Below are 21703 nucleotides of genomic sequence, written 5' to 3' on the forward strand. Positions count from 1 at the left end.
GAAAGCCAGGTTTCTCATTTACATCACAAGATAGAAATCCGTTTACTGGAGAAGGCTCAAGTGTAACTTGCTTACCGACGTGAAAACTGCATTGAGCGCTTGCAAAGCTTCAGTGGGTGGGCGGGTGGGGGTTGAGACAGCACGACATTCACAGCGTGTATGTAAAAGTCATCCATCCACCCGTCTTCTAAACCACTGTGTCCAGCTCGGGGTGGCAAGTTTCTGGATCTGATCCCAGGTCAGACTCTGGAGAGAGTCACCAGTCCTTCACGGGGTAAACCTGGAGATACGATCACATGTACTCATGTTAGGGCCCCGTTTCAGATTCAGATTCAGAAAGATATTCATTGAGTTAAATAAGTCTGGTGTTTGTACAGAAACAATGAGATGGAAACTGCAGAAATGCTGGAAACAATGTAGGAGGCATGCCAGGCCACGAGTTGGTGCTGGTTTTTTTTATAATGAAACCATAAATGTGCATAGAGAACAATACACTATAAACATTAACAACGTAAGTGCATGGACAATCGAATGGACAGACGACAAGTTGGATTGTTATTACGGTGACTGTCAACAACAAAACTACCAGGTTTCACGAGAACATGGACTGGGAGTCATGACACACTGGGTTGACGTCACCATTGTTGTTATTGCCCATCTACTCACACATGTGCAGAAGAACTATTTGCTACAACCGTGGTGCGCATGCACAGTAGCAACTTTGAGAAAAGTTGCATGTTCCCGTTTACACAGAGATGGAGTCAGAACGTTTTGAAGAAGTTCCATTTTCCTCATGTGCGTGGAGTCATTTTCAAAAGGTCGCATTTTCCCCCGCTTCCACAGAGACTGTCAAAAAGTAGAATTTCCCTGTTTCCAAGGAGTTGAAACATTTTCAAGTTACAAATTGGGTCATTTTCAAAAACGGACACCCTTGTCATGTACACAGACACACAAAACGCAATAAAAATATTTGCGTTTTCACTTGTAAATGTCATGTAACCGTGGCCTCACACTGATGGAAGAGTCAACAAATAACATAAGACTAATGCGTACCCAGAGTGAAGCTACGCACAGGGAGAACAAGCAAACTCTGCTGTGAGGAGTGAGGACGAACCACTTCACCGTTGCGCGGCTTTGTGCAGAGAAAATAAAGAATTATTGGGTTATATGCAGTTTTTTTTTAATGATTTATTAGGACAAGTCTATATATTACACATAAAGGGCAGCTCACTGACTGTAAAAATGACCAAGCTGCATCTCAGACAAGTAGTTTGTATTTATAGTTAAATTAGACCCAGCGGTGCAATTTAAAGCGTTCACATTCAGCTTGTGTTCATATTCAGGACTAACTTCATTTTCATGTTTTATACAGTAAAATGGCTTGTTATTCGCACATGCACACACCCGCTGCTTGCGCGCCACGGAATCAATACAGAGCTGATTCTTTCTAATGTGTTTAAAACACAACAGGATGAAAACAGACTTGTGCAAATGGGAAGAACATAAGGAGGAACAAAGCCTTTGACATTTTTCATCAAATGATACGGGCCTGCTCCGTCGGCCTGAGGCGTCTCGATCAAGAAGTGAAGATGAGCCGAAAATGACGGCGATATCGCATAAAAATTCAGTTACGATAAAGACTGAAGACTATCATTAACTGGGAGTGCAGGTTTACCTGCTGGCGCTTTTATAAAAGCCGGAACATTATGCGTCATGATGGAGAGGAAGTCCTGCATCGCAGGATTCCCGTTGCACCAGGAGACATGCAGTTCATGCATACCACCCATTAAGACCCCTTCCTTCAGCCGTCGCTGTTATCTGAGGCGGCCCTGCAATAGATCGAGTCCTTGGGTGGCATTTCGCTCCGGCCAGTTGCCAACTTCTGTCAATTTGAATTTGTGCTTGTCGGAGGGATGCTAACATTGCGCGGATCGCGGGCAACGCACAATACAGAGATGTCACGACGACAAAATCTGACATAATTCACATTTATTTAGCTTTTGCATTACGAGCGTGGCGACGGAAACAAATGGTGTCTGGGTCTATTTCACTCCTGCAGCTATGTTGTTTGGAAAAATAAATACTGTCACCATGCATAAAAAAGCTTCCCATTCAGGAGAGTGAGAGGGCGCGCTGCTAAATATGGATATACATAACTAAAAAGCATTCGAAACTCAGCCAACACACACTTTGAGTGAGTGAATGTTTCATCAAATGTTTTTTCTTTGCTCATTTTTTATTTAAATTTGAGGAAAATTATAAATTAATTGGAGAACATGAATTTCTTTCAAGCATGAAAGAAAATTTTAAATCACATTTTCTTTGTTTTAGGAATCTCATAGCATATCATACATATTAGAAATAGACTTATAAATAAACTAAAAAAGAGGAACGCATTATTCATTTATGAACAATATTATTAATTACCACAGCTCAGGAGAAATAGTTTGATGAACATGTGCAGTTCCAGCAGTTCACCTTTATTAAGGGTAACGGAGGCAGAAATAAATTGAGCTTGGTGACAGAAAGGCAAAAAGAACTCACAGGCAAACAAGGGCAGTCCAAAAACAGACAGGAAATCAAAAAAAAAAAGAGGCAAAACCAAATCAGTAACAAAGAGACGAAAGCAACAGTAAGTACGGCTCTTAATGCAGCCTGGCAGGGAGAGAGTGGGACCGGGCAGATACTGCAGGGACTAATGAGGGAACAGGATACAGGTAAGTAAGCCTGCCTTGCTTACGTGCGTGTGTGTGCGTGCATGTGTGCGTGCGTGCATGGAAGTGTCAGGTAACTGAAGCGGCACAGAGTCACACAGGCTGCAGGAGAATTGATAAATGTAGTAAAAGTAAGCGGTGCAAAACACGACTAAAGCACCATATGGAATTGCAGCAATCTAACCACATACACGTCCTGCATATATACACACACAGAATACTGAAATGACTGATTAAAACATGCTGAAACCAAAATTACACCCTCGTTCAAAGCTTTGCAATATTGTTTATTTTAGTGTTAAATGTTTTGTTCTCTGCAATTATCTGGCATTCTGTGTTAGTCTGTGAAGCAGTCGTTGTAGTCTTTACTCTTAATACATGTTTCATTCACTCCAATTATAGTTTTCCATTGTGTTATTGATTTTAGTGGCCATTCAGTTTGTTTGGGATTATTAAAGATTCTGCCTCATCAAGAACCATCAAGCATTAAGAAACTATGTATACAAATACCAAGACTGACTGTTTGACTGAAACAAGTGCTTTTCCACAGTATGGATGTGTTACTTCTTAAGCCGCAGATTTGTTGTGTTTTACTTGCTGGCAGGTTTTGGTTTTCCTTGAAAAAATAAAGAAAAAAAAGCAGCTTCTTTTGACAGATTAAAACAAGTCCATGCTGTTTATAGTGGATTATAGTTCCTCTGAAAGAACATGGATGAAACATACTATTAACGGACATTACAATCAAACTATCAGACCGTATAAATAGGTTATAGAAGTACTCTGAAGAGATCACAGCAGCATTGTTGGCGCATCTCGCATATAATGTTCCCAAGGCTGTATATGACATGTACAAACCTCAAGTCTCACCTGCACAAGCTGTAGGAGACAAATCCAAATGAAAGCATGTTTAACAACCTCTTCTGTAAGTGGCCTTCGTCACATCTTTTCACCAGAAGGTCAACACCATACAGCACTTAAACCACAGACATTCACAGTGAAAAATGTCCACAAAAGTGCAGGACCCATTAGCCTGCCTGGAGGATAAATACACAATGTCCATGTACTGCCATATTTCCCTTTCAAGGCCAGGATCAGCAGCATGGATTTAAACGGAAAACAGTGAAGTACAAAAACTTCCATCCAACTCAAGGGGAGCGGGAAGAGGGAGTCCGAGGTTTAAGCAGCACTGATTGTAATAACTCAGCCCTTCTACACAAAAACAGATGATTGAATTTCTCCTGATTGCTCCACAGACCAAGCAAATTTTCATTAAATGAATCTCAAGCATGGGGGGGGGACAGGGGAGAGAGGGAAAAAAAAAAAAGAAGTAAGACAGCCCATAGTATAGAGAAATCATTTCAATAAGACTATAAATAGCATCCATACAAAGAAGAACATTTCTATAGCCGCCCTCTTTCTTCTCATAAAACTCATAAAGCTTTCATTTCTCAGGTAGTGTATGTGGCACCACCTCACGACGCACAATTATCATTTGGTCACAACACATCTGCATAAAGCCGTTACCATAGTAACACCTGTGAGTGATGGCTTTGTTAAGAGGAATAGTTACACACCATTAAGCTGGTGTAATAGTGCATGGCAGTCATCTCAATAACCAGGGACAAAGCAATTATCAAGTCATTAAAGAAGGAACACACTAATATAAGGTAGTGTACCCGCGTATGAGTGACAGGCCTCAAAATCAAGTATTTTCTTTACTTAAAGGGTGATATTTGAGATTTACTTTGAATGTATTCTTTAATAATTTTTTCAAAGACATTAAAGGCCCATTTATACAGCAACAATTCTAAGTGAAAATGCAAAACGTCCCCTGCGTTTTGGGGATCTGTTTGACACAACGACAACGTTGCTCAGAGCCACCAAAAACGGAACTTTTCAAACACGCTCAGGCTCCATCAGCATGTAAATGGGCAAAAGCAACACTTCCTGGAATGCGCACCACAACGCTGCGACTGCATGTGCGCACCATGGCCGTGGTAAGAAGTTCTCCTACACATGCGTGAGTAAAAAGACAATAATAACACAGTTTGCCTCCGGATTGTCATGACTCCCAGTCCATATTCTCCTGGGACTTGGTAGTTTTATAGTTGACAGTCACAGTCATACCAATCTAACTTTGCTGCCTGTGCGCTCTCATCGTTGATGTTTATAGTTTATTGTTCTCTTTGCCCGTGTGTGTGGTTTCATTACAAAAACAAAGAACAATGCCAACTCGTGGCCCAACATGCTTAGTGCTTTGTTTTCAGCATTTCTGCCATTGCCATGTAAACGCGAAACTATTCCAAAACGACGACGACGCATTTTCACTTGAAATGTTGTTGTTGCCTCGGAGCCAGTTGGTCTGCAATTCCATGTCTTGTAATTCCTCCTCATCTAGTGCCACAGATGCTCTGATCGCGTCGGCCTGAATGCTAATTTCCACTGGGACAGCATTCACTTGTATCTTGATAATAATTTGATGGCTATGTCAAGAATACTTGTTCACAGGAAGACCAGGCTATTCTGTACGCTCCTCAAAAGCCACAGGCAGAACAGAGCAGTCCTGGCAATGATTGAGAGGACTCCACATTCAAATGAGAGAGAGAGAGAGAGAGAAGGAAGGGGAGATGGGGGGGGGGGGGGTCGTGAAACAGATGTGCTGTTGTTCACAGAAAGGCGCATGCATACAGGATAAGCACGCACAACCACACACCACTACACACAAAGCTATAGACACGTGCATAGACAGCGACGCCGCTCAATCATTCTGGTGGAGGGCCAATCCATCCATTGCTGGTTGACTGGGATCCAATCACCATTCCCAACAGGGCCACAATGAAAGAATGGCAGGCAGCCTGTGAAGAAGCCCTCTCTCTCTCTCTCTCTCTCTCTCTCTCTCTCTCTCTCTCTCTCTCTCTCTCTCTGTCTTGTAATAGATTGATGGGACAAATCTTGGGGTGGTTCATGAGGCATTTCACATCCTGACCAACACAGCAATAAAAACTGGTTCCATACAACACTTGACAACAGGCCTTTGACCTTTCTTCTGTGTCTTTTTTGCTGCCAAAATATGTGTTTTGCAATTCAAGCACATCGGGCGTTATCGATGTGCTGTACCCAGCGGCCGGCACACATCTTCTTTTGTTAAATGCTGCAAACACACAAGATATCCTTGGTATCCAGGTCCATATAAGGTTTTACAAAGAGGGTTGTTGTGGTTATATTCTCAGGTACACTGAATTCAAATGAGCAACAAGAAGTTCAAAACGTTAGAAAAATCCCACGCTGCATCTGTGTTGTACGTTGTGTCACATCTCTTCAGATATCTTCTTCTCTTTGGAGAAGAACGCCACCGGGAGCACCGGGAGGGTCTGCAGCTGGCGACAGCCCGCTTGCGCCATTTTGGCCAGGCCGCTAATGCCTCGCCGGTCGACAAAGGTGACCCGGGTCGGTTTCCCTGCAACACCCTGACCAAGAGCTCCTGGAGGCGCTCGATCCCCAAGAGGAGCTCCATGCCTCCTCGATCTAGCGGCAAACCCAACAGGCCCTGCAAGTGGCTGTGAATGGCAAGCGAAGCGTGAATACTAACCACTAACAAGCGGCTCTGTCCACATGTCAAAGCGTCCTTGAGCAAGACTCTGAACCCCAAACTGCTTCCAGTGGGTAGACTGAGCACCTGAACCAAAGAGAAGAATAAACCAAAGTTTGCTTTCAGAAAATAAACAAGTGTTTTGGATTAATTATAAGCAGGGTTTTTTTTCCATTTTCCCCTTAACTGCGTACCGAACCGTACCGAACCGTACCATGATTATTGTGTACCGTTACTCCCCTAATTTCCAGATGGTCACAGACCACAACACCATCACCAATAGTGAAGCAGCAGGTTAGCACCACAGATATGGGTCACAAAAGCTTCTGTCTAAGACACTACTAACGTAATAATTTTTTTTTGAAAATGTCACTTATACACAAACATAAATATACACACATTTTAGAAAAGGGTACAATTTATTCATGCTGCTGGGCTACGATAAATTTGATTATGTACAGCTAATCCTCAAGTCAGTAGTGATGCCTTCATTCCACTTTTTACTTTCAGATGGTTTGAGTCAGTTTGGAGCATCCATGCAGATGAAAGACACCCAGCCTGCTTTGCAGATTCTCACTACTTGTTTTAAGACTGCATCAGTGATCCAATTGTTTATAGTTGTTCCAAGCAGCGCCGATAGGAGCTGGAATGAAAAGTTGGCTACCACTGAGAAGATGGTACAATAAAAAAAAAGAAAAAAGTAGTATAACAGCACACGCTTCGGGTCTTTTCAGGGTTACAATGATGATGATGCACACATGGAAACTTTTCACATGAAGCTAAAAAAAGCCTCATCAGTTCAGCCTCTCTCACCTCTGTACAGTCAGTCAGTCACGGTTTCAAGTGGGTGTGAATGCCGGATCGTTGCTTTTTGGAAAGTTACCAGCTTTAGAAGAAAAGCACAACAACTCAAGAGACTGAACCAAAAAAAAAAAAAATGTGTGAGACATATTAAGTTTAATAGCTTCGTTCAAAGCGAAGCTGAAGATTCTGTTGTCAGTCAAATGAGCCATAAACTGAATTAATTCACTCATCTTTTTGACTTGCCAGATTAATCCATGCATTAATTAATTCGCTGTGTTACCGCGGCTGCTTTGCAGGGCAAGCGAGGGCCTTTAGGGAAAGTCCTTGGGAGAATCTCTTAGTGTTACTTTAACTGGCAGTGAATAATTTAAAATGAATTATTTTTAACAACTCCACAATGTTAATTGGTCTTTGCAGCAAATGCTGTATTCATGAATAAGCCCTGTTACCTAACAGAGGCTGCTCAGTAAATGCAATAGGCAGTAACATGGAAAAATCACAGAGAATGGATATTCATACACATCCGTTTTGCCGGGACCTGATGTGGGGGTGTGAGAACGCTGCGATGCCAACATGCAGGCAAGGTGCTGCTGGCTCTGCTCACAGTGTGTCCATTTAGCTTTATGTTTGCACTCATTTTCCTGAAGAGGCAACCACATACATCTGCTACGCACAGCAATAATCCGCACATGGGTGATGAGTGAAAAACAAACAAACACCATACAGTACTTCTTCATCCATCCATCAACGTTAAGACCACAGACAATTCATCATCAAGTGATCCTGATTGGCCCCTGTTAACACCACGACGCTTCAAGCGAAAATGCATCGTTTTTTTTGCGTTTTTGTTTCAAAACAAAAGTGTCCTGCTCAAAGACACTTTGACATGTGGACATGGAGTGCATGTGCAGTAGCAGTATTTCCCCTCTTTACATGGATAAGGGTTTGGAACCTTTTTCAAAAAGTTGCATTTTCAGTGGCTCTGAGCACCAAAACACCACAAAAGTTTTGTGTCAACGAATCCTTCGTCTCGTCCTCCTTTATGCCAAACCAACAGTGTTATCTGAATGAAGAGACATCAGACCACAACCAGATAGTTCACACAAAGAGGCCAGACTTGAACCGGAGATTGAGTCGCTGTGAGGCGGTGCCATCTCTTGCACTGCTGTGCAGCACTTTCCATGGCCATGATGTCACATCTGCTCCAAGTGCCACTCTGACTAATTCGGAGCTGGCACCAGGCGAAGCTGTCAGAACAAATTTCAATATTCAAATTTGAGCCTAATGTGAAAACACAATCCAAATTAAACCATCTCGCATAATACATTAAAACTCTGGGGGGGTTTTTTGTCCTTGTTTGCTCCTGACTATCTTTCCCGCGGACTTACAGCCAGTGATGAGAGACAGGAATTAGCCAAATATCAACTCAAACCTTTCAAAGGAAATGAACACTGAAAGGGCCAAGTGAACAAAATCAGCCACGTTTCCAACATGTTCAACAGTCATTGTGTGTGAATCGCTAATTAAAACAACTCACGCACGCAAAAAGCTGTTCACACACAAGATGCTGGGTTTGGTTTCATTTCATTGATGGAACATGCCTGTGAGATTATACGCAATTAATCATCAGAACAAAAAAATATTTATTAAACTCAGAGTAATACTCATCCAGAGGAATTCTCACCAAAACATTCTTAATTTTAAAAGTAGGTAATTGTGGGAAAGCATTGATAGCTAATACCACAACTGAATGATAATTAAAATGCTGTAAATAATGAATGAGCATCAATGGGGGAAAATAACTTTTTTTTTTTAACAATACTCTGCAGATGGGTCCATATTTAGATGGTTGGGCAGATGTTAAGGCTATAAAATATATTTTTTTTTAGAGTAAGTGGCCCCAAGTGACAGGACAATTGATTCTAGTCAAAACCTGCTGATGAATCTAATCCTTATTATGAAGATTCATAACAAACACCACAGCCAAGATACTGTATTATTTGATGCTGTCCTCAGGCGGAACTGCCATTTACTTTTCCTCACTCTGCAAGATTGACATGAGCAACATAATCCTCATCATTCCTGGCTTTTTATTGACGTGTGCTGAAGGATCCAGTCTTAAACACACACACACACACACACACACACACACACACACACACACACACACACACACACACACACACACACACACACACACACACACACACACACACACACACACACACACACACACACACACACACACACACACACACACACACAGATCCTCCTGCATCAGCATCACACACACACACACACAAACACTGCGTCGGCCTGTTAAACGGCCCCGTCAAATGGCAGCTGCGCTGTCGAGCTTCCTAATGCAAAGAAACACATGCTCACATTAAAGAGGCGCACTCGAGGGGAGACGAGCCTCTGGACAGACACCTACTGAGCCGAGGTCCCGTGGCTGCCGCGGCGCTCTTTGGGAGCCAGCGGGAACTCCAATGTGTCAGTCCCACCCCAACCCTTAATGGCAGAGATAACCTTGAAATGCATCACATGCAGATGAGGGAACTATTCGTTTCAAAGCTTCTTTTTTTTCCCGCTTCTAATTCAGTTATGGGCATTTTATATGGTACTCAGCAGGCTTGACAGGATTTTTATTCAATTCACATATGGGTATGTTCGGCTTAACTGCAGCACTAGATAAAATGCTCCCAAAGTGTTATGATTTTTAAATTGCACTTACAATCCAATAACACCATTTGTTCTCATTTGGTCAACAGCTTGTCACGGTGGTACTTTATGGCTGCAGAAATGTACTGTCAGAACCAACAAAAATGTGGCCATTTCATTTGCAGGTCTTCGAAAGTCACACCTGAGGTGAATCAGGAGCTCAGAGCCAGTGAAAACTCAACATTTGAAAACGGCTTCCAAGGTGTACATTTTCAAAAATGCCCGAAGTGCATCTCTGTGGAAACAGGCAAAAACAACCCTTTCTGAAACTGCTAACAGCCCGTCTCCATGGCAGCAGAATGGCTGCTACATGCAAAATGCAGTAAATAGTTCTTCAAAGTTTCAAGTTCCAAGTTTTAGGCTTCCAAAGTGGAAGTTTTTGAACATGTTTCGACTCAGTCTCCATCTGAACAAGAAAAAATTTAACTTTTTGAACATGGGTTCGAAGGTGGAACTTTTCTATCATGTTTTGACTCCATCTCCATGGAAACGTGGGAAAATGCCACTTTTCTGAAGCACTGCTACTGCACATGCACGAGTAGCTCGGTGGAAACAAGCATCGTCTTTAAAACGTTGCTGTGAAACACAAAACTTTTCTGAAACAAAAAAGATGCATTTTCTCTTGAATCGGGGCCACAGTCTGAGTCCGCACAACTTGAGCAACAATTCTTTTAAACACAGCGAAGCCGGATCATTCAGCCAAAGATTGCAAACAGAAGTATCACCACCAAGCGAAGCATGACTGCCCACTTCGCGCTCCTCACTTTTTCTTGAAGTCCCGATTTGGGGGATTCCCAGGGGTGTTTGAACGCACCGGGTGACAGAGCAGGCGCCAGCTCCAAAAACAGAATGCTGGCTGGGAATAAGTGCTGCTGCTGCTGTTGAGCCGCTACATCACACAGCATGAGCATGCATCAGGGTGGGCTAAAATGTGCAAAAATGCCACAGTGTTCTTTAAACATAGTTTTAAATGATGCAAGAGTGGAGAAGAGGCAACAATGAATTCATCATTCTGAGGCCTGGGGTGCTTAACAGCTCCAGAGTGGAATGTATTCACACAAGTATGTCAAGAATGTTCACTTGGAGAAAGAAAAAAAAAGGATGTTGTTAGAATATGTAAAATAAATCAATTCCATTGCACAAAGCAACCCTGAAAGTCAATTTTTGGATCAAATAATACCAATGTGCTACAAGTTATATTTTTCTTCAACTTGTTGCTTGACATGTAAGAACTGTAAGAGTTTAGCTCGTAAGTAAAGAGCATTTTTTTTTTTTTTTTTAAATGTGTCAGAAAGCCGAGGGTGATGTGAGCTCATCACCAGTCATTAAGATGCTTCACAATCACTCACAGCGGCAACACTTGCTGCTAATATTTAGGTCGTCACACATCCAAAGCAAGGCAAGCTGCATATTTTACATCCCAGATGGACCGACATATTACCAACAAACATTCACTTGCACTTAACATCTGTGACAAAAAAAAAAAAAAAGGAATTCCTGCAGATGAAAGCCTGAGGGAGGGAGATAACTGGCAAAACACAAATCGGAAGTTGAAAGCTTCTCTTTCCTTAAAGCTTTGCAGTAATATAAATCCATTGATCTGACAAACCCAATTAAGTTATTATTGCATATTAGGACATGATTACTAAATAAATGCTAATGATTTAGCCGTCTCAATTTTGTTTGAACAAGGTCAATCGGTGCCGGCGTTCTTTGAAGAGGTGGCTGCGAGCGGCTGCTCATCTGCTGCCAACGCAGGTCAACCCGTCTCTAATCAATAAGCCCATCACTTCCCTCAAAGGGTAAACTCATTGTAATGCTCCGGTGGTACACGGGAGGAAGAACACACAGTCCTTGACCATGATATGCTGCTTAAAATGCAAATGAGGCTCTGAATAATGGGACAAGTCAGCAATGAATATGCAGACGGCCACAAATTATTTCTGCTTATCTTATAAATCATTTTCTGTTTGTTGGCACTTTAGAGGACTCCAGATTGTTGATTCCCAACCAAAAGCAGACGCATTACTACACTTACAGCTCAGTATGGGGAGAGAGTCCCTATGTTCTCGACCTTGTTGCTTAAATATTTCAGTGGGAGAGTCGACGATGAGCAGATCTGTAAATACCAATATGTTCACGCCACTTCAGACAAGCTGCGATGCAGGAATAATGTCGTGCGGTCAGATGAACGTTCCGAGTCACGTTGAGGGCCAATCTAAGCTGTCCTCTTTTTTTTTTCTCCCTTGGTTTGTTTGTGACGGATCGATATCAGCAGTAAACAAACAGTTTCAAGTTCAAGTTTAAGTCAAGAATGTTCAATAGTTCTCCATTAAAAGCCTGCAACTCCTGCACGGAGCACAGTAACGGCAGCAGGATGCCCGTGGTTACAGTCAACAGACGATTACTGGTGTTCAATTCTTCATTTGTTCTTTGTTCTGTGGGAACTGCAGCCTTGAAAATAGGTCCAACCCTGCACAAGAGCCAAACTAACACTCCTGAGTAATAATGTAGTATAAAAAAAAAAAAAAAAACCTGATGTTGAGTAAAATAAAATGATGTGGAACTATCAAGATAAAAGGTTAACAATAGCCACAATGCAGCTGTCCAAAAGAATCTGAAAGCCTTTAATGATCTTTAAGTTAGAACTTGACTTTACATTATCTGTGCACAATGGAGCTGTACTATATAAGAGATTTTATATATCAGATTGGATTGAAGCCAGCATCAAAAGGCCAGTGCGTGGATCAAAATAAGAGGTGCTAGGTCTGAGCATGGCTTAATAATCATCTTCCATCAAGACCTCCGCCAAACCCACTCAGGGATCACTTATCTGCTGACATGCAGAGAATGCTTCAGAATTTCTTTGACGGCAATGGCAGCGTCGACATTTGGGTTCACTTAGTTTTACATAATGCAAACCAACCAACCAGGAAGACTGGAAAGACCGTGACTGACAAATTTAAGCTGTGAAAAAGAAAAACACTGTTAATCTGAGCAAGTCTGCGAAAAACACCCAAATTCTAACAGTGTCAGTTTAACTATTCTATGTCCGACTGTGTTTACTATTTTCTATAAGATGCCATTTTGAGGCTTTACTTCAGAAATAGTCCATTCGGAGGCCAATTAATTTTCCAATTACTATAATCTTACCGACTTCCACCGTTTGCTCAACAGAGCTTTGATGCTTGTTTGTGTGTTGCGGTACTTGGACAGATAAAGTCTGCCTGATCGTTACTCACGGATCAGATCAAAGAGCCACGGCGTTCTGCAGGTACAAAAGCAAAGATAAGAGTTAGCAAGCAAGCAAATGAGCAGACTACGTTCTGGCCATGAAGCTTCGTATTAGCATATGTCGTTCTGCTACCTTAGTTTAATTTCTATAACGTCTCTAAAAAGGAAATAAAACAAGGCAAGGTGTCACCACAATCACAACAAACTGCAAGAAAACAAGAAACGTCGGAAAGCAGTTGTAAAGGCTGCTGATGTATCGCGTCGGGCTTTCTTAAATCAAAGTTGGACAATCTTTTTTGTCGTCCGATAACAAAAGATAACACAATCTTAAACAGCTTTCTTCGCTTTACTTGGGTCAGATTCTCAGCAGGTCTTTCCTCTGTCGCTTCGGAGATTCATGCATGAAAAGCTCCCCTGAACACCGCCATCAATCAGTCTTCCAATCCACTTTGAAAAATCTTCACAGAAAACAGCAAAATGCCACACAGGGGGTCATTTGGAAACTTTTTTCTGATGTGATTTTCCAGCCAAACAGTAATACTAATCAATAAATGTGCTCCTTTTTTCCTGCAAAAGATTACTTATGCTGGTTCTTATCTCCAAAATACCACAGTCAAACTGACTTTCCCCAAGAAACCAGCAAGACGATCTGATTTGAATGAAATGAAAAATACCCTACATACTTATTCTGAGATTGTAACAATATCAAATAATATCTCAGAAGCACAATAAAAATGCATTTTACTTTTATCTCACGAGTGCATTCAAGCCCCAACACTAATTTCACAGCCCTCATCAGTTGTTGCGTTCGGACAAAAACAAAAAACCTACTTACATTAACATGCCCAACAGACACATTTCAAGGTATGAGAGGTTCAAGGACACCTTTATAGAAAAATAATTATAACACAGACACAATATGGTCCATAACAGTGTTCCAGGATGGACAAGATTATCATATCCTCTATTTATAAGGGAGAAATACACACAGCTGGTCGTGACTATGTCACACTTTTTCTTTACGAAAAACAAAAGAGGAATAATTAGGAGTTTCCTAGCATTGACTAATGCATGATTTTCAAGTGAAAATGAAAAACGCTGTATTTTGGGGTACATTTACAACAGCGCATGTTTTTGAAAAGGCTCTGTCTCCATGTAAACAGGAGGAAAATGCCACTTTCTGAAAACTCTGGGGCCCCATCTTCATGGAGAAGGCAGAATCGCTGCTACTGCGAATGTGCATCATGGCCATAGTAAATAGTTCTTCTGCACATGTGCAAGTAGATGGACATTAACAACAATGGTAGCCTCCAGTGTGTCTTGACTCCCAGTCCATATTCTCCTAGGACTTGGTAGTTTTATAGTTGAGGGTCACACAGAATAGAAATCCAACTTGGTCGTCTGTCCATATGGATATCCGTGTACTCCCATTGTTAATATTTATAGCATATTGTTCTCTGCATGCATGTGTTTGTGGTTTCATTATAAAAAAAAAAACACACAAGAGCATTCACCCGTGGCCCAACATGCTAACTACATCATTTTCACAGTTTCTGTGGAAACAGACTTCATTTTCAAAACGACGCTGTGCAAATGGCAAACAATGCGTTACCACTTTAAACAGGATCTAAATAACTTAAGGGAGAAAAGGAGGAGAAAAACAAGCTGATCAACATGCAGGGACAGGAAGCCCGGCGATTCAGAGTCGAACTGCCAAGCCACCAGATAAAGATCTGTCTGACACAGGGCCTTTTCGAATAATCCACTTGTAAGTACACCATTTAGAAACATTAACAAGCAGCTTGGAGAAGGTGGTTTTCTGATGGAGGAAGGGGAGGGGTTCGGGAGATTTAAAAGATGGTTGATAGCTTGGACAGACATCGTGTGGAGACCTCTTAAAACACAGTGGCTTTAGCCGTCGCTCATTAATACCCAAGGCTACTGCTGCTGATCCTCTGAAGAGTTCCAGGCGCTCCTTCAGGAGACAAACTGTGAGCTCTCTTCCGGCCTCCATGCAGACCTTGCATAACAATGCTGAGCCAGGCCTAGGGATTTTGTAATAGTGGTGGGGGGGGGGGGGGGGGGGGGGGGTGCAAAACTAGAAGCAGGTGATGCTGGCTGAAACATTCTCTGTCAGATTGGATTTTGGACGGTTCACGAAGTCAGTCAAATCCAGTTTGTGCAACCCCCCGTTTGCAATCTGACTTTTTCCGCCCCCTCGCCCTGCGAGGCACTGCAGCTGTGACGCGAAAAGGCACAATCACAGAAAAAGGACTTGCTCGGCGTGAAAATGCACGGGTTATATTCAGTCATGACTATTACCTCGCCATCCCCTTCGTTTTTCTGCACAATCCTTGTTGACTTAACGATGAGACTGATACCCGTTTTGCGTGTGAAACATAAAACTGCCTCTGCGCAACACAGAGCAAACGGTGTGGGAATCAGACAGGAGTCTGCTCGACTTAAAAAGGACTAGGAAATTCTTCGCCCCTTCCGACGGTTCAGGAAAGTTGTTTGCTCCGTTAATTGTCTTGTGACAATTGGAGGCTTTAAATAAATCTGCGCCATTTCCAGGGGGCTCAAGCGTTTGCAAATATTTTTTTTTTTTTTCCATTTGCTCTGTCAATTAATTATCTCGGGGAAAAGTGCAGGCAACATTACCTGGCTGGAAGAAATTCTGAAGTGGTGGGAGGCTTGAAAGTTCATACACGGAAATAAAGCGTGTTAAAGAGTGGAAAACATGCGAGGCAGACTCTTTCTTCAAGACTTAACAGTCCAGGAGTGCTTAAGTGTACTATTTCACACTGTTTCAGAAACGGCAGTTTTCCTTTCAGATTCAAGAAGAAAAGGAACAATTTTCAGGAGGCAATTTCTTTTTTCTCTGACAGTAGCTCCTACTTCAAGTCAAGGATAAGGTTCATATCTATATATGAGCGTTGACAAAGAAAGATAATGGTGGAAAAACTGCATCTCCTTCTGCTGACATTTTTAGAACAATAGACTACTTCGACCCAACAACTTTGTTGTCATACATTAAGGCCAGTATTTTTTTAGCGTGCTGAAAAATGGCCAGAGTAAACTAAAAACTGCCACAGTCGGTGAGCGGAGACTCAGGTCTGCGGACGTGTCTCGGCATGCAGCCGTGGTAAGGGGCCTCATACCCATGCTAGAGAGGAAAGCCTAACCGTTGAGCGTATCTCGAGCTATAAATCAGCCTTGGTCAACCTGGCCAAAAGCATTTTCAAACCCATTTGCAGAAGATAATGCCAGCTATTCCTCCATGCCCCAGGGACTGGGAAGCCAGCCTCATGAATCACTGGCTTTTTAGAGGAGCTGCGGCATGGATCTCACCTTGCCGGGCCCATGGGGTCCTCCTGACTCTGCCGGGGAAAGGCGGAAACAAAAGGGTGGCAAATGTTTGAACTATGGCCAAGAGATCTGAAAATCAAGTTATGGGAGTAGAAAGCTCAGAGCTGACGATAACCAGGTTTAGAAGATGAAGATGAAGGTGACAGTATAAGCCCCGCAGTGCACCACTGCCAGTCCACTGGACAGAAATACACTACCGCTGTAGGTATACAACGGGAAAGGTAAGAGAGTGTCATATATCAACCTCGAAGTGGTCTTACAGAGATTTCTGCTTTGATTCCGGTGAATGAGGCAGTTCTACAGTGAGATCAAGATGTTAATGTGGCAGTTTCACAATTACGGGATATACAGTATGTTTGGAAGTTGAAAAAAAAAAGAAAAGGAAATCAGCTCTTCTAAGTGGCTGTGATCGCAAGGAAAGCATTCTCATCAACATCTAATTGGTCTAAATCTATGCAATTGTGGCAGTTAGTGAGATACCTCAAGTGAGAAGTCGCCCTTCGAGTGTCAATGGAGTCATCTCACAGCACAAAGAAACAAGCTTTTAGAAAGGTAAGAGAAGAAATTGTTCACTTCAACAATCTTTACTCTGTCTGTGGAAACATAATCTGAAATCTTGCTAAAATTCCACTTTTCTATAACTATTTTCTTGTGAACAATGAGGATAGTCGTTAGTACTATTTCCTCACAATAACAAGACCCCGGTTTGATTTCAGGTTTGGGCATTTCTACGTGGTAATTACTCTCCTCATTCATGGATTTTCCCAGAATACAAAGACATGCATGTTGTGTTAAAGTGTCGTTAGGTGTGAGAATGGTGGTCTGTCTCTCTGTGTTAACTGAACTGCAGACAGCTCCAGGGTGTATTCTGTCATTTGCTGTGATAGTCAGTTCCCTCACTGGGAACCGAAATTGAACAAGCAATGTGTGAAAAAAATAGATGGATGTCCAAAGACAGCGCCAATGTTTCTTACTCGGGATGTATCGATGCGATACTGATATCGGGTCCGATACTGAATGGAGTACTTGTGCATATATTTGTAAAAGACCACTGATACAACCAAATAGAGCATACATTAGGCTTTATATTATTTAATAAGTGCCGGTATTGGCACTTTGTGTAGCTAAACGTTACTATTGGTACTTGTTATTCAGTCTTTACAAAAGTGGTACTAGTGCACTCTGAGTTCTCATTCTATACGTTTTGCGTTAAAAATAGAAGCAAATAGCGCACACAACTTGACAATTTTGGAAAAAGACAGTTTTAATACCGTCATTAAATGTACAAATGTCGACATAACCGAGACTTATGTCTCATTTATTCTGAGCTGATCTCTAGAGACTTAAAATGTGCTTTCATAAAACCTCCTTTGGGCGGGCAGCTTGCAACCTTCAGGGCTTCAATATGTGAAACTTGCAATGGATCAAAACCAGGATCACTTTAAATCCAAGTTTCTGGATGTGAATCAGGCACGGAGGCAGAGACGATCAGGTGTCATCCCTCAGGGCTTTTGTGTCCTTTTCATTGCACATTTATTTTAATGTGCATTTTATATTCATGTTTTTGTCCTGTATAATATATGTATTTTGTGTGACACTTCATACATGTCTTCTTCAGTCCTCCATTAAGCACAGAGGAGCCTTAAATGCTATGTTCTGTGGTTTTGGCCCTTCTGGTAAATGTCTTTTGGGGTGTATATAAATTCAGAAATAAATATTTATTTACCGAGGAGGGTCAGCCACACCCATGAAAGTGCCATGTGGGAAAATAACCTTGTCGAAATGGAAAACAGCCTTTTATCCCATGTCCAGAGACATTAAATATACAATAAATTCCATTTAGTGCAGACACAGCCAAATGACTTTCCCCTGCCTCGACCAGCTAAACCACTCTGTAACCTCACGCTGTGATGTTCCATCACTTCCTGACTACCGTTAGGAAAATTCGACGTGACTTCAGCTCTGCGCTGCAGTGCATAACCTTGAAATGTACTTATTGTTGAGGCTGATGAATGCTGGTAATGTGCGACTATGCGCCGGGTCATTTGTATTATGGCAGCCCGCATTCATACCTAAACAGGACACAGGAAACGACTTATCATGTTGGCCACTGCAAAGACATTCTATTAAAAGCCCGTTCAAGAAGTTCCAGAGCTTTTTCGTTCCTTATTACAGCACGGCGCGGGAAGTGGAAGTGGAGCAATAAAACACGTCCCTGATGGAAGATGTGATGCACTGCGGCTTTTTCTCTTGGCAATTTTCTAAATTTAAATAGTAAGTGATTAATTCAAATAACACCACAGTGGGTGGACTTATATAACAAGCACTGGAGTACCCCTCGCAATTTCTTTTGTTTTTTTTCAAACTGATAGCGCCGCATTAAACAAAGGAAGCACATAGTTGTATATCTCTCATATTTATGGTCAAAGTGGAATGATTTTTTTTGAAGTTTCATCGGTTCAAAAAGAGCCATTTTAAAAGCCCAAGCCAGAACCCCGAGAGGACATTATTTGCAGTAAAGTGGCCTCACACTACAGTATTTACATTCCTATTTCTGTGCAGTTTCGACATCACTGTGGGAACGGCGCTCTTTTAAGCATCGCTCAGTTCTTAATTCAGTCAGTGAATTATTGCATTACATGGTTTTATTAGAGTCACTTGTCTTCACTTGTGTCACAACAGTAGCTGAGGAGGTTTTCCACACAGTCTCTGAGCACAGTCCAACACAGGAGATGGGATTTGGACAGCATGTAATTTAGGTATTTACAGCACTGTTTTTTTTTTTCATTTGTTTTTTTTACCTCGCCCGCTCCATGTGTTATTGCATCAGTCCATCTGTAGCATGCCTGAATCATCTTCTGTAGCTTTTATGAACTTCCGGTGAGTTCTTAGTAGTTTACAGAGGAGTTTAATACAGGCTCCCTTTACATTACGTTTCCATGTGAAAATGAAAACTGTTGTTGCGTTTTGTGGGTTTGTTTATGCAACAACGTTGCTAGAAGCCAATGAAAATGCAACTTTTTGAAAACGCTCCCACTCCGTTGTCGTAAAAATGGTCTTTTGAAAGTGCTCGTGTTCCATCTATGTAGAAACAGGGGGAAAAATGTTTTTTTTTTTTTTTAAATACTCCCAACTCTATGGAAATGGGGGAAAATGCTACTTTTTAAAAAATGCTCCAACTCTCTCTCTGTCTGGAGGGAGGTACCCAAATTTTTTTTTTTATATACTCTAACTCTATCTCAGTGGAAATGGAAGAAATTTAACAAAAATTGTTTTGTACTGCTTCCTTTTACCTTTCACATTATACATGCATACATTCGTACATTTCATACTTGCCTGTAGAGAGAAGTTTATTACAGCCTCATATAAAATCAACAATAACAACAATATTAAAGCAAAGAGCTCTGGTATAGGATTAGTATCAGTATATAGATAAATATCCAAATTCAGGTATTGGCATCGGAGGTGAAATAATGTGGATTGCTGCATCCTTATGTGCACCACGGCTGTATTCACTTGTTCTTCTGCACATGCTCAGTGGACAACAACAATAATGGCAGCCTCCAGAGTGTCATGACTCCCAGTCCATATTCTCCTGTGACTTTGTAGTTTTATAGTTCACAGTCACTATAATAATAACACTCCAACTTGGTCCTCCACTAGAATATCTGTATTTTTCCATTGTTCATTTTTAGAGTGTACTGTTCTCTGCATAGATGTGTGCGTGGTTTCATGACAAAAAAAACAGCCAACAGCGCCAATTCTTGGCATGATTACTACATGGTTTTCAGCGTTCCTGTCATTTCCGTAAAAACAGACATAGTTTTCCGACTGTAGCCGTGTAAACCCAAAACCCATACGACATCGTTTTCACTTAACATGTCGTCGTGTAAATGGGGACTCAATCTCCAGACTGGCATGAGTGACTTTATTATAAAATAGGCCATATTTATTTACTCTTTTTATTTATTCGTGAACTCAACATGAGGTCCGCTGTGACATGCCGTCATCACTAATGGCCTCTGATGGCATCAAGGATTTGTCAGGACGCCGCCGTAGGTGCTCAAAGCCAAAGCCCCTGGTGAGCTGCCATCCCTGTGCCACGCTGCCAGAGACGCCCACCCCCACACCCCAAAATCCCATCCATCTGCTGTATCAACGGGGCAGACGGGAGTGCAAGGCATGCACTTTCCTACCATTCACCACTAACAGCAAAGTCAGATCCTTCAATTTTCCACAAATCAACACATGGCCGGTTATAGATTTCTTTCGAGTCGCTCTGAGCAAAATTACAGTTACTTAACACAAGCGCCGAATCATCGGGCTTCTCAAAATTGTCATGCATCAAGCTGTCAGCCATGAAGTTTTGTTTTTTTTTCCCCTTCACTGCTTTTGTAAGATAAAAGCAACGTTGTGAGTGTCCTGACAAAGTGACTTAATGCTGATTTGTAATCCTACTTTTTTTTCTCAGTTTTTTCTCCGGCATGTTTTTTGCACCTTAAAGTGCACACGAAATCTGTGTGTGCTTGTATAACCGAAAGTGGTAATGGATTGGACAGACATTCCCTTGAGCAAAGGAGCTTTTAGAGAGAGAAAAAAAAAAAAAAAAAGCACAGGAAAAAGCTATAGCGTGCTGACATGTCCGCAATGAAAAAAGGCATGCAAGATGAAACTTGCTAAGTCATGCTTTCCATGATTGACTTTCAAATGTTTCACAATTGGACATGAATTAAATGCAAAAGGGACGCTCCCCCCCCCCCCCCCCCCCCCACCAATTCAGCTAATATAACCGCTCATTTGTGAAAATTGAAATTCAAGGCCCAGCTCGGTGTGAGAAACTGACTCATTGGCAACACCAGTCAACGTTTAATCTCTGTATATGACATTTAATCCAGCTTGATAAGACGGCTGAACGTCTGACCTTCATGTAATGCTATGCATCAATTCAGGCTCCAACGTGTGTATTTCTGAGAGTGTGTGTGTATGTGAGAGAGTTTCTGTTTGGCTCTAATTAGATGAGAACCTGAAAAGAAAAGGTAGAACAATGACAAGCAGAACGGATGACATCAGCCGCTGAACCGTGGCTCCATTTGTCCCCATCCAGCGTTTGTCTGAAATGAAGGAGTGCATCATCTGTGCACTTCTGCTGACTGGGCACATGAACCGTCAAGGCGCTGAGGTCCCGCACGCCTGTCACATGTTCCTGTCACGTCACCCACTACATGTACCAACGGACACGATTGTGATAAAACTGTCTGCAGAGTTACAACCT

General features: G+C 41.9%; 1 protein-coding gene across 4 annotated transcripts in view; it reads right to left on the minus strand.

Moving 5' to 3' along the window:
* The window catches only part of ptprfb (protein tyrosine phosphatase receptor type Fb), a 189074-nt gene that overhangs the window by 159141 nt on the left and 8230 nt on the right, over positions 1–21703 (minus strand). For all 4 annotated transcript variants that reach the window (XM_080503638.1, XM_080503637.1, XM_080503636.1 and 1 more), the window contains exon 2: positions 76–280. The gene's annotated coding sequence lies outside the window, so the exon portion shown is untranslated. The remainder of the gene's footprint in view (positions 1–75; positions 281–21703) is intronic.

This window comes from Blennius ocellaris, assembly GCF_963422515.1.
Source record: "Blennius ocellaris genome assembly, chromosome: 10".
NCBI classification, from domain to species: domain Eukaryota; kingdom Metazoa; phylum Chordata; class Actinopteri; order Blenniiformes; family Blenniidae; genus Blennius; species Blennius ocellaris.